Consider the following 13,847-nt stretch of genomic DNA (forward strand, 5'->3'; position numbering starts at 1 on the left):
TTCTAAATCCATGTAGACATGCAGTAAAATTTCTAATAACGCTATGCTATGATTAGGTTGAGAAAATAATAATAATAATGATAATAATAATAATAATAATAATAATAATAATAATGGTGTTATTTTGCTAGACATCTCAGAAGTCGATTAAGCTTGTCGAAAATGTCTAAGCTTTTTGTAGTAAAATTCAATAAAAAAGACAAGAGACGGGATGCAATCCGCTCGGGCGCGCACAAGGTCACATTCTACTAGCAAAAAAAAAAAAAAAAAAAAAAAAAAAAAAAAAAAAAACCTTTCTCCTAATAAGAAAAATGTTATGCCAATACCCTTTTTAGAACCGGGGCCTTTTAAGATTTAATGCGTCTTGCTTTCATAATTATAATTATATATTAGCATTATCTATCTATCTATCTCACGTACATTAATCCTTCTACCCCCATTTATTCCATTTTTTTTTTTAAAAAAAAGATAATTTAACTGCATTTAACTCCCAGTAGTTGGAGTATGGGGTGGTAAGGCTACAAACGGACTTGAATTGGGCGCAGTGCCGACACGCTGCAGGTGGGTGAGGTGTCAACCAATTTTGGTAGGCCTGTGATGTACACGCGTTTATTTCGCGTTTACTTGTTGTGTGTTTATATCACATATTATTATATATATAATATATATATATATATGACGGTGATGAGGATGATATGTTCCATCCTCGTCACACTCTCTAAGGCATCTATCTCTATCACAAGCTCTGATCTCGACCCTTCCTCGCTGCAGATAAACGGACTAGTAATGTTAAATTTGGCAGCTGGGTTCAGTCCCACCTCAATTAAGATCAAATATTAGTCACGTTTCCTGATCCGCACAATTAATAAAGCTAATTACTATCAGGTAGAGTACTTGATCGTTAATTTATCTAATATTTCTTAGAGCTCCCTCCAGTTTGGTACTCTCGGTGGGAGAATGTGCAGGTCTATGCGGATGCGAACTTTAATTTGGACCAAAGTTGGTTAGCTTGAAATCCTACACACTATCTATCTATATATTATTTTATCAGAAAGAGAGAGATGATCATTAGTTTTCACATTGGGTTAACCGTTGAATTTGCTCCCATATTATCACGTCTAAAGTTGTTAGAATATATATATATATATATATATAAAATTTCTCCAAAAATGTACGTTGTTGAAGAAAATTAAGAAGCTGCATGCCTCCTCTTGGTGTCCTCCTGTCTCTTCCCCTCTTCGACTTCTTCTTCTACTCCTTACCTTACATATCTCTCTCTCTCTCTCTCTCTCTCTCTCTCTCTCTCTCTCTCTCTCTCCTCTTTAATTCTTTGTTTCAGCAGTGGATCGAGACGTTTTAGCACCAAGATCAATTAGCTGGATAGATCTGTTCCCATTAATTAAGCAACTAATAAAAATAAAAATATAACGTCTGTAGTTTATTGGAATTTTAATTTCAGGATTCAATACTAGTGACTCCCCTAATGTTTAAAAATAACTTGTATACTCCTCCAAATTTTATTTTAATATTTTCATGTGATAAAAAAAAAATTATGTGGTTATCGCATTCAATTTTTTTTCTTGCCATAGGTGACGACGAATGTCGAGGAAGTAATTAAAACTACAAATTAGGGAGAAGCAACAAATTTGGATCCGTTCCATCAATTACACACATATATATATATATATATATATATATATATACATATACATATTTATATATAATCCATGTACATGGGACGTGCCGGAACAGGACTAGGAGTTAATTTCGGTACTTTGGCTTCTTGGGGGGGACAGAGATTAGTCGTATTAATTATCGCCCATTGCTTTGATAATGGAGCTTTAATTACACAATTAAGGAGAAAGTTAAGTTATGCTGTGATCGACCACCAGCAAAACCCAGATTAGACAAAAAGGTGGTGGTACTTTGCTTTCCATTCTCGAATCAGAGTGTCGGTCGTTCATTCACTTCACCTCTCTCTTACATACTGCCGTGATTAACTTATCACAGAAAGGGTTAATTTGTACATATATATGCTTGATCTGTGCGCCTTATTCTCCTAATTATTAACCTTCAATTCCATCATCTTAAAATTTCATTCCCTACGTACCCTGGCATCTATAAATTTTAATTAACTCTTTTGCTATTTGGCTTTTTAGATTGACAATTTGGGACGAGATGGATCGTTTTTTTTTAGAGTTAGGTAGCATGCTACCCGTTTCGTTTATTTCATTTAGAAATAAATTTAGCTGGAAATGTGATTCAATTAGGATTCGAACTTGGAACCTCGGATATATACCAACTATCAAATTCTTTGCCACTTGCTCTAGAGACGGTCAGGGAGACGAGATGGATGGTTAGAAGAGTACGTTGCACTACAAAGTACGGATGCACTGAGTGTGTGCAGCAAATCCTTTCAAGCAAGCCTCCGATGGTAAAATAATAACAAAATACAGTGTTTGCAAGTTGCAACTAGAAGAGGGAGAATACTGACTCTTTAATTTTTCTGTATTTTTGCTTTTCTAATGTGTGCCTTGGCCCTTGGATATCATTCTTTCATCAGGGAATATGCCCAAAGGTTTTTTCTTTTTAAATGTATTTGTTTCATAGGATGCACAGCATCTCAATAACCTAGCGGGAATTTTTAAAAAAAAACTACGCGCTTAGAACAATATTCATAGGGCTACTTGTGTTCATTGGACAGCAGTAGTCCCCACAGCATCAGCGACAGTATTATCTAATTAAAACATGATAGCCTTTTCTTGCAAGTTTATATGATTAATTAGTTAAATTTTCTGTTTTGTCTCACGTTGAAGGTACTAGCTAAATTGAGATTGTATTGTCACTTTAATTTTTAGTTACGTTCCAATGATTCACTAGTACTGTGATCCAGAGATAGATTGCGTGTTGTATCCGTCCCACTTCTATAACTTTTCTTTAATTTCTCTTCTTCTTCTTTTTTCCGCCATGAGATCGTTTTTAGTGTATGTACTAGAATCGTTTTTAGTGTACCTACTAGAATTAAAAGCAGCCTAAGATCATAGAAAGATTTGAAATGGTACATTGTTACCAGCTAGCGCAGAAAATTAATGGGCCATCTGATTGTTCAATTGTCGACGCAAATGGACTAGCCAACAATAACAATTAATAGACGCAAAATCTCCATCATTAGCAGGCTACGGATGCACTAATTAAGTTCTCCTAAGTGTGCAATTAACGAAGCAGGAAGGCTACGTGTCAAATTATCAACACTTTAATTCAAGCGTAAAGACATTATTCTTGCAAAGGCTTGGCAGGCTCCGCATCAATGCCAAGCGTCCCCTACATCGCATGATCGATGTCCAATATATATTCTACAATTTTTTATTTTTATTTTTTTTGACCAGCTTTTCCTCTTCACTTATTCTCCTTCACATTAAAATCACGCAATAATTTAGAAAAGCCAATGCTGTTATCTTAATTATAAAGGGTATATATATAGCTGCTCATTTGTTTTTTTTTTTTTTCACTAGTTAGATTGTGATGAGTTCCTACAAAAAGAATTTTGAAATAAAAAAGGCTACAGCAATGAGAAAAATGGTTAAGGGTGAGAGTAGTGGGAAACGCGTGAAGCTTTTTCTTCTCTCTTTTTCTAAAGCCTAAAGAGTACTACTGTACCATATATTCACTGTTTTGAGTGAGACATTGTACCCACTTAATTAACTACATGCTTTGAGAGTCATCCAGTGTCCAGATTTTGCAATAGTTTCGCATATTTACCGACCAGAACTGAATTTGATCATGCATGGACTTAATTCCTTCGCGTATGCAGCCCCCACACCCAATATATATATATATATATATATATATATATATATATATATATATATATATATATATATGTATAGAGAGAGAGAGAGAGAGAGAGAGAGAGACTGCAATAAGAAACCTCGAGAATTCTAAAACTTTGCCTTCCAGATTAAACAACAAAGCACCTTTTAGGTTGGATTTTTTTTTTTAAAAAAAATAATAATATATTTTTTTAAAATTTTATTGGCATGTGGGCACGTGGCGAACCGATACACCAGTAACACCACCGACTGGTAAATCACTTAAAAATTAAATGGCATTAATGGCGGCGAAGAATGGGCCGGGGTCCCCGGCCTTTGACTGCACATTCGGCAGCCAATTAGCCGTCTGCCTTCCTAAAGTCCATTCTTCGGACCCTCTTTTGTCTTTTATAAATTCGGCCGGCCCTTGACGAGCTCCCTAATTAGCCCCCCTCACCACCCCCTGTACTGTACCTGAGTCCCACCGAATTGATACTCCTCCAATCGCTGATCTACTGTTACAACATCCAAGTCTTAACAATAGTAACATGTCAGCATCTCACTGGTTTTGAAACCAATCTGTAGAGACAACAATGCGCACTTATGAACACCTTCAATCCCGTATTGCTCTTTAATTACTCAGCGTTAGAAGCCGAATTTCCCCGACTCTTGACCTGGTCAACGATCTTCCTAGGAAAGCGCGTCGGGATGCGAAACGGTTGCGAATAGTGACCCTCTAAGTATGTGCCCACGACGGATCAAGCGATTCGGCCGATGAGGAATCCAATCAGCCGGGTTCGAAGACCTCTACAGTAAATTCGCTTTAGCAGGATGAGCCGAATGAAGAGGGGAAGCCCAGAATTCGACTGAGAGATGAGCCGAATGGCTAGCACAACACAAAATCTGGTCGGCCCGAATAGCCGAACGTGACTTTCTATTGAATAAGGAATGGAAGAGTATAAGAACAGGGGAGTGATGCCCGTGGGGCAGACAGACTCCAAATATATTCTACAAGGGAATGATACCCATGGGGCAGACAGACTCCAAATATATTCTATAAGAAAGTGATGCCCATGGGGCAGACAGACTCCAAAGATCTAAGTTACAAGAACTACTCCTAGGAAAAGCAGTAAATGCGAGTAAGAAGAAAAAGATTACATTTAGATTACTCCTAGAAAAACGATAAAATGCAGAGAAATAAGGGTGGTCTTTTATGCGCAGGAGCAAAGACCCCTATTGCAGGCTTCAAAGTTACTATTTATAGCCCACATTATTAGTTGGTTGAAAGTAGTTGGGGGGAGTGATTGTAATCATGATCGTGGAAGTTATACTAACTCCTCATGAAAGTTACGCTAACTCCTCATGGAAGTTACGCCCCAATCTTCAACCGTTCTCGCCTTCTTGTCTTTCAGGCGCCTTATTGCCGACTCCTGGTGTACCACGTGTCCTTATTGGCTCATACGTGAATTAGGTCGGCTCAATTTTGGTATCAACAATGCCCCCCCAATAGTCTTTCGAATGAACATTCGGATGACTATTGGTGTCAAATCGACTGTTCAAAAGAACAGTCAAGACCCAAGCTTTAGTTTCACTGGTCATGGTCGGCTTTAGGAAAACGACGCTTTATCATCCCAGCCACATATATCTTGGCTTCATTAGCCGATTCTTTACTTTTATTCGATTAGTTCGGCTCTTCTTGAACCGAATATTTTTCTATCAAGAAATTCTTTTTAAAAAAAGTGGCTATATCTCGGCTTCATCAGCCGATTCTTCACTTTCATTCGATTGGCTCGGCTCTTCTTGAACTGACTGTTCTTCTATCAAGGATTTCTCCTTGCCTTTGCTTTGATTTTTATATCGGCTCCATTGCAGCCGATCGTCCTCACTTTTCTTCTGAAATTGCTCGTATTGGGCAACTCGAACACCAAGATCAAATAGGTTAGAAAAATACTTATCTTCAAAATGGTATTTTATCTTAAAATGCAGACCATTTAACGCCATTTTGGCGAACTCTGATTCCGGCATTCTCATAAAGCACCGGATTTTGGCTATTTTGAAACGGTTCAAATACTCTTCGACCGTTTCACCTGACATTTGTCGGCATAAAGCCAAGTCGACGACCGATAATTGTGACTCCGATCTATAGAATCGTTCATGAAATTTTTTTTCCAATTCATCCCAATCTTGGATGGAATTGGCTGATAAATTTGTATACCAAGTAAACGCCGTTTTAGTTAACGACGTGTTAAATAATCGAAGTTTTAAAAATGAGTCAGCGGCCGCTTCTCTACATTGGGCCGTGAAACGGGCTATATGCTCGACCGTATTCTCGGTCTCATCGCCCGAGAACTTGTCGAACTTTGGCATTTTCCAGTTTGCCGGATACAGATGCTCTGTATCTATATTTGCTGGATACGGGGATCGAAAAACAGGCCGCATAACCGGCCTGGCCCTTACTCCGAAGGTATTCCGAATGACTTCCTCAATCTGAGCATATAGCGGAGCTTGTGCTTGAGCCGAATTTGGCACTTGAGGAACTCCAGAATTCTGTATTGCAGGGTTCGCTCCTTGCATATCAGTAGGGGCCTGCCCTCCGGCTCTAGCCCCTACATTTTGAGGCTGGTATGCTGCCATCGGCGGAGGTGGTGGCAATCCCCACGTAATTTCCGGCTGTTGACCGGTATTGACGACGGCTGGTCTGTTAGCCGTTTGGAATGGTGCCCCCTGGTATTGGGGCTGTCCATTTACCGGTGCCGCAGGATTTTGCAACATTGGTGTCATCATAGGCCTTTGTAAGCCTGTCATTGGTTGCTCATTTCGAATCAATAATTGTCCTATTCGTGCAATATTTTCATTATAGGCCGTGATAGCGGCCAGCACCGCGTCTAGTCGAGCGGTACTTTGATGAATATTTTGATCTAAAGTTTGCAGGACTCGGCTCATCTGGCCGAGTGCCTTAGTTAGACTCGGCTCTTGATAAGCCGACTGTCCACTAGTTTCTCCTTCAACTGGCAAAACTACTTGACATTCGCCAGCATTGTCTGAATCACTAGGTTGATCACTCTTAGAATTTTTAGGAACAACCCTATTACGTAGATCATCAGCCATAATTTATATAAAATATAAATTTACCTAAAAATGTGTCCCACCGGGAGTGCCAAAAAGTTGTTAGGAGCTGAATTTTCCCGACCCTTGACCTGGTCAACGATCTTCCTGGGGAAACGCGTCGGGATACGAAACGGCTGCGTATAGTGACCCTCGAAGTATGCGCCCACGACGGATCAAGCGATTCGGCCGATGAGGGATCCAATCAGCCGGGTTCGAAGGCCTCTACAGTAAATTCGTTTCGGCAGGATGAGCCGAATGAAGAGGGGAAGCCCAGAATTCGATTGAGAGATGAGCCGAATGGCTAGCACAACACAAAATCTGGTCGGCCCGAATAGTCGAACATGACTTTCTATTGAATAAGGAATGAAAGAGTATAAGAACATGGGAGTGATGCCCGTGGGGCAGATGGACTCCAAATATATTCTACAAGGGAGTGATGCCCATGGGGCAGACAGACTCCAAATATATTCTATAAGGGAGTGATGCCCATAGGGCAGACAGACTCCAAAGATTTAAATTACAAGAACTACTCCTAGGGAAAGCAGTAAATGCGAGTGAGAAGAAAAAGATTACATTTAGACTACTCCTAGAAAAGCGATAAAATGCAGAGAAATAATGGTGGTCTTTTGTGCGCAGGGGCAAAGACCCCTATTGCAGGCTTCAAAGTTACTATTTATAGCCCACATTATTAGTTGGTTGAAAGTAATTGGGGGGAGTGGTTGTAACCATGATCGTGCAAGTTATACTAACTCCTTATGGAAGTTACGCCCCAATCTTCAACCGTTCCCGCCTTCTTGTCCTTCAGGCGCCTTATTGCCGACTCCTAGTGTACCACGTGTCTTTATTGGCTCATACGTGGATTAGGTCGGCTCAATTTTGGTATCAACACTCAGATCAATATCACCGAAAATTTTAAGTAAAAAAAAAAAAAGAAAAGAAAAAGTTGGGGCCTTTCAGAGAGTCACTTCCGAAATCTACTACTAGTTGCTTATCAACTGCCCATCTTTTCATATTTGCTTAAATATCTCTGAAATATTTTCCACCTTTTGTAATTATTAAAGCTTCGTGCCCACTGAAAGTGATTGTTTGACTAGAATGTTTCATGATGTATATTTTTTAGGGATAATTGCCAATATACCCTTCATGCGTTTGAATATATCCGATTTGCCCCTACTTTTTTTTTCTTTCTAAAATACCCCTCATATGTTCCACCGTTATTTAAAATACCCCCGCAGTTATCCCCTGTTAAACTAACTCGGGTTAAACATGGGTTAAATGTAAACCAGAGTTAAAACCTAATTAAAATACCTACTTTACCCCTATCTATTAAACTATTTCCTTAAATTATCCTTTCTTCTTCTGCCAACTTAATATCATTACTCTCGATCAAGCCCGCCGCTCGCGCCGCCCGCCGCCGCCGCCGCGAGCCCAGCCTCACCGCCACGCCAACCTCGGCGCCGGTCCTCCGCCTCACCTTCGCCCCAAGAAGCCTCGCCTCATTCGCACAAAAAAAACGGCCCGCGAGTCGCCGCTCTCTCCTCCTCCTCTCCTCCTCCTCAGCCGCTTGGCCGGCGCGGAGCAAGAGCATGCCGCAGACGGACCAAGGAGGAGGAGAGAGGGAGGCGGGGGCATGAAGTTAGGCGGGCATGTCGAGGAGCGGGGGAGGGACGGCGAAGCCAGTGGAGACGAAGAGGGGCGGAGGCTCATCGGGAGCACTAGTTGCGCGGTCGACGAGGCCAATATGGCCTCGTGGACCGGATGAGAGGAGGCGTGGACCTCCCTCTCATTATATATATATATATTATATATATATATATATAATATATATATATATATATATATATATATATATATATATATATATATATATATAATAAATTTTTTATAAATATTATTTATATATTATTTATTTTTATATTGAATATTATCATATAATATTTCATTATAATTTTTAATTATTTATTAATATTTTAATATATACTTATATATTTAAAAATATTTTATTATAATTTTAAATATATTTAATATATATATATAAATTATAATAATAATATATATGTATATTAATTATTATATATTATTATATAGTCGAATTTTTGATTCGGAATTTTTAATTGGTGAACGTATAATACCCGTATATATTACGTATCCGAATAACTGTCAAATCCGTTTTTAGCCGTTAGTTTTCAACGAATTTAAAAATTAAAAGACGAATTTTATCCGAATTATATCTGTACCGAATTTTTGCCGAATCTGAATTAACTAACTATGCCTCCAACCACTAAGATTGGTTTAGCTGCGATCGATCTCATCCGTTCATCTGCTCGCTCCCAACGTGCTTAATTAATTAATTGATATTTGAAGGGCAAATAAGAAAAATATTTGTTATATGAAGGGTATATAAGAAAAGTGAGTTACGGTACGAGGGTATATTAGAATGGGCAAAATGGTAATTTTTCAGAGATAACAGCAGCTAACTGACGGAACTTAACTCCAGGGGTATATTAGAAAGACTTGGAACATAAGAAGGGTATTTTCAATATTAGCCTTCTAAGAGGGGTAAATAAGAAAACCGGAAACTTTTCAGGGGTATATAGGCAATTGCCCCTATTTTTTATTTATTTTCTAGTTGTACATGTTAATTGGACTAAAGGTTACAATACTTAAACAAATAAACAAAAAAGAAAAAGCCACAAGAAGAAATTGAAGGAACAGAAGAAACCAAAAGCTAAAAACTATTAATCGGAATCTCGTAGCGCTAGCAAATTATGGATGGGTGGGGCAAAAAAAAGGAGAGTAGTGTTGTTGGCATAATGCTTGGACTACAACCTCCTTAAGGCTTCGTTTGATTCGGATATAAGTAACAACTAGTTGTTTTAAAAATAGATATAAAATGAGGTATAAGGTGGGTATAAAGTAATTTTGTGTTTGGTTGAGTATTGCGTTTAGTCCAAATATAAGCAAAATAGTGTTTGGTTGAAGTAAGGGGAATAAAAAGGATAGTGAGTGGTTATAAATAGAAAATAATAATATTGCCCTCTTTATTATATTTGAATTAAAATTTTTAAATTTTATATTTTAAATTTTAAATTTAAATATTAACTCTTAAATTTCAAAAATATAAAATTAAAATTTGAATTTAAAAATCTCAAATTTGAAAATTCAAAGTTCTAAATTTTTAATTTCAAATTTTAAATTTAAGATCGAATCTAAATTTAAAAAATATAAAATATTAAATTTTAAACTTAAAAATTTAAAATTTGAAATTTAAAATTATAAATATTAATTTTAAAATTATAAATTATAAAATTTTAAAATGTAAAATTTAAAATTCATAATTTAATTTAGATTAAAAAAATAAATTGAAGTGTGATTAGCTAATTCCATCCCAATTCCCACTCAAGGGGTGTGGTTTGCTATCCCACCCCTTAACATGTTATTCCAGGATAACTCGTTAAGGGATGGGATAGCAAATTCACCTGTATAAGAAGTGGAATAATCCCTTATCCCACTCCTTATACCCCAATCAAACACTAGCTTAGTGCCATGACTTTTGAAGCAAAAAGGCTTGATGGTTGGTACCCGAGATCCAAGTTCGAATAGTTGATTTACATTTCCAACTAAGTTTATTTCTAAATGAAATAAACGAAACGAATAGCATGCTACCTATCTCTCTCTCAAAAAAAAAAAAAAGACTTTTATAGCAAAGAGCTAGAAAAGCTATTAAATTTATGGAGAACTATCTGAGGAAGCAAAATATTCCAAACAGAGGGAATATCTAGAGAACATTATAGTACGCAAGTGTAGAGACTAGAGAATCTCAATTACATAATAACACGAAGAAAAGCATGAGGCAAGGGCTCGTGGGTTGGGACAATGTGGTACCCGCGCTACTTTTTAATGGAATGGACGCTGTATGAGCAGTAGTAAGTTCTCCGCAACATTTAAAATGCAACGAAAGTCATATTGAAATCTTTGTACTACCATTATTTTAATTATAATGCTAGAAAAATAACCTAGTAAATTAGTTTTACGTACCTTTCTAACCAAAACACTCGTGCAGCAGAAAAGAACAGTATAAAAGCCCTATTCTGCACCTTCTAATTGTAACTTTGTAATGAGCTCGCTTGCATATTTGTTTTGGACCGAGAATTTTTCGTGTCACTTAAAAGAGAAATGGAAGGAGTGCATAAATCGTTAATTTCCCCAATGCTTGGCTCTCAAGTAATTGTTGTTCTTGTGAATTTGCCAAATTGTCACCCTAAAATTGTGGAAAAAATTTATGCAGTTTTCCGAATAATTCATGTTAATTTATTTGATAGCAGACTCTCGATCGATGCTATTTTTTTTTATTTTTTTTTTTAGAGAAAGATAGTATGGTACCCGTTTCGTTTATTTTTTTAGAAATAAGCTTAACTGAAAATATGAATCAACTAGGATTTGAACTTAATATCTCGGGTACCAACCATCAGATCTTTTGCTATTCGAAGTTGAATTTTAATCTCATGAATGGTAATGAATATGGTCTTATAATCTTTTTGTCTCTTTCTTTTATTCCGAATGTTATGGTGCGTCAACAAATGAAATAGGTAAAAAATCCTGAGCACAAATGTGGAAGTAAGGAGTGCAAGTTTTTTATCCGGATTTAATAGACAATAAAAAAAAAAGCACCTTAAATAAACCTTGTTCCCACCATCTTAATGTGCTGCTACGTGCTCTACCCGTAGAAAGAGGGTTTATGGGGTTTACCTGCCCCCAACCGCATTCATGAATGGTGCTAGTGCTGCACAACATTTTTTATTAAATTAAATTCGGCTGCACCCACATGAATGGGTTCATCCCTCCCTCATATATCAACTCTAATTATCAAGTTACACTCAGTAATATCTGCACCGACATATTTTTACACAAATGCGGCGGCAATGTGCTTACCTACCTCACCATGCATTCACGTTCCTTACACGTGCTCGCAAATTATTGGTGCACTGTTATGCACGTGCGAGCATAGGAGAGAGACATCTCTCTCTCTCTCTCTCTCTCTCTCTCTCTCTCTCTNGGAAATGACCTGTGCTGAAATCGGAGCGAAAACAGAAGATTTAGAATTTTCTGTGAGAAACGGGGCAGATAAATTAGCAGAAAATGCACAGTGTCAGAAAATTATGAAAATTGGTGGATATGTCAGAATTATTTTTATGAGGCTAGATTTAAAGTTTCACGTCATTCTGACACCTGGAAGGTGGAAAATAAAATCCGACAGCTATCTAATAAAGATTACAGTTCGGTACAGTTTTCAGTGACTAAACAGGGTCGAAACTGAAAACTTAAGATATATTCTTACTCAGTACGTTAAACCGAGCCTGCCTGTCAAATTTAAGCCCAAACGAACATTCAGAAGGGCTCCAACTGTTCCGAACTGCTAAACTGCCTCGAGTGAATAGTGTTTTGAGGGTGTTATTAAAGAAGCTTTGCTTCTTCCCTCTCAGCCCGAGCACCACACATGACACACACACACACATGGAGGAGTCGTATTCGGAGGGCCCTCACGGGGCAACAGGTGTAAGAAAGAAGTGTTCCTCAACAAATAACATGCAGCAGGCCGGTGCTCCAAATCAACTATCTATTTGCGCTTTAATTTATAAATAAATAAATAAAGAAACTTGTGGCGCGAGATGTATGCATATGATTGCGTGATTTGTCTCTCCGACGACGGTTGCTAGAGGTGCATGGATGCTGTTACTTTCTTCTTCACATGGGCTGTCTGTACTGCATCCCTGGCCCCCACTTTTACTCTTTTGCCCCGGCCAGGTGGTGCCGCTGATCGAGGTCCATCCACCCCATGACAATATATGAGCCCACCACCTCAGTCCTTCACGGGCTTCTTACGCAGCAAGTGGAAGATGATCGAGAAGAGGAATGCATGCAGAGGTTCATAAAGGCGTGCATAGAGCATAGCATGTGTGTTGATTAAGCCCTGCGGATCGATCGGGTCTAGTCTCTAGATAAACCAAACCAACCCAACTGCTACAGACGCCGCCGACGCAAAAGCAAGAAGCATATGACTAAGGAAGCACGTCAGCAGCACGCAATGATAGGTAAATCAATCAGTACCGTCATACAGTTTTAGACTCATAAAAGAAACAATTATGGGTACGTAATATCATCCCTCCTCCGTCTAATACATAAAAACCTGCCGAAACATAAGCTGACGACTGGCTGAAGTTCCAAAAAAGCTGCAGACACAGAATGATTGTGCCTTGCCAAGTGTTGAAATCATTGTAACAACAATGGGATCTAGTAGCCTACCCCTCAGCTTGGTCCCCCCGCAGCCTCCTCAATGATGAAAGATGAATCTTGATGGCTAAGCAAACACTTGCCCCTCCCCCTCAGATTTTTTTTTTTTAAAAAAAAAAAAAAAAGCCCTTAGATATCCTCCGTAAATTCACCTGTATCTTGCTGTCCAAAATATAAATAAAATTGATCCTATCCTCTGTTTCCTTTGTTGGTTAAAATATACTAGTATCTATACACGTCTGAAATAATAGGGCAGCGATTTTTATTGTGCGCAATTAAACAGCCCCTTTGCGTCATCACATTTCTTCTCTACCCATTGACCATATGATTACAAACAACATCTGCCGCCAAGAAGCACGAGCAAAAAGATCAATGTGAAAAAGGACAGCCGGAATGAACAATTCAGATGTTAAAAATTATTAGCATCACGGGACGAATCACAGCAAAGGGCACTATCACATTGGATAATCTATTTATCTGCTGGTCACTACTCAAGAAAAAACAAGTCTGATAACAAATTAAAAAGCAAAGCCTTTCGAGTAAACTCTAATCATAGACTCATGTTTGTGACATTCTTAACAACTACGTCTAAAGAATAAGACTATAACACAAGCTTTTTTTAACTTTGTAAAGATATTT

This window comes from Ananas comosus, linkage group 17 (genome assembly GCF_001540865.1).
Source record: "Ananas comosus cultivar F153 linkage group 17, ASM154086v1, whole genome shotgun sequence".
NCBI lineage: Eukaryota > Viridiplantae > Streptophyta > Magnoliopsida > Poales > Bromeliaceae > Ananas > Ananas comosus.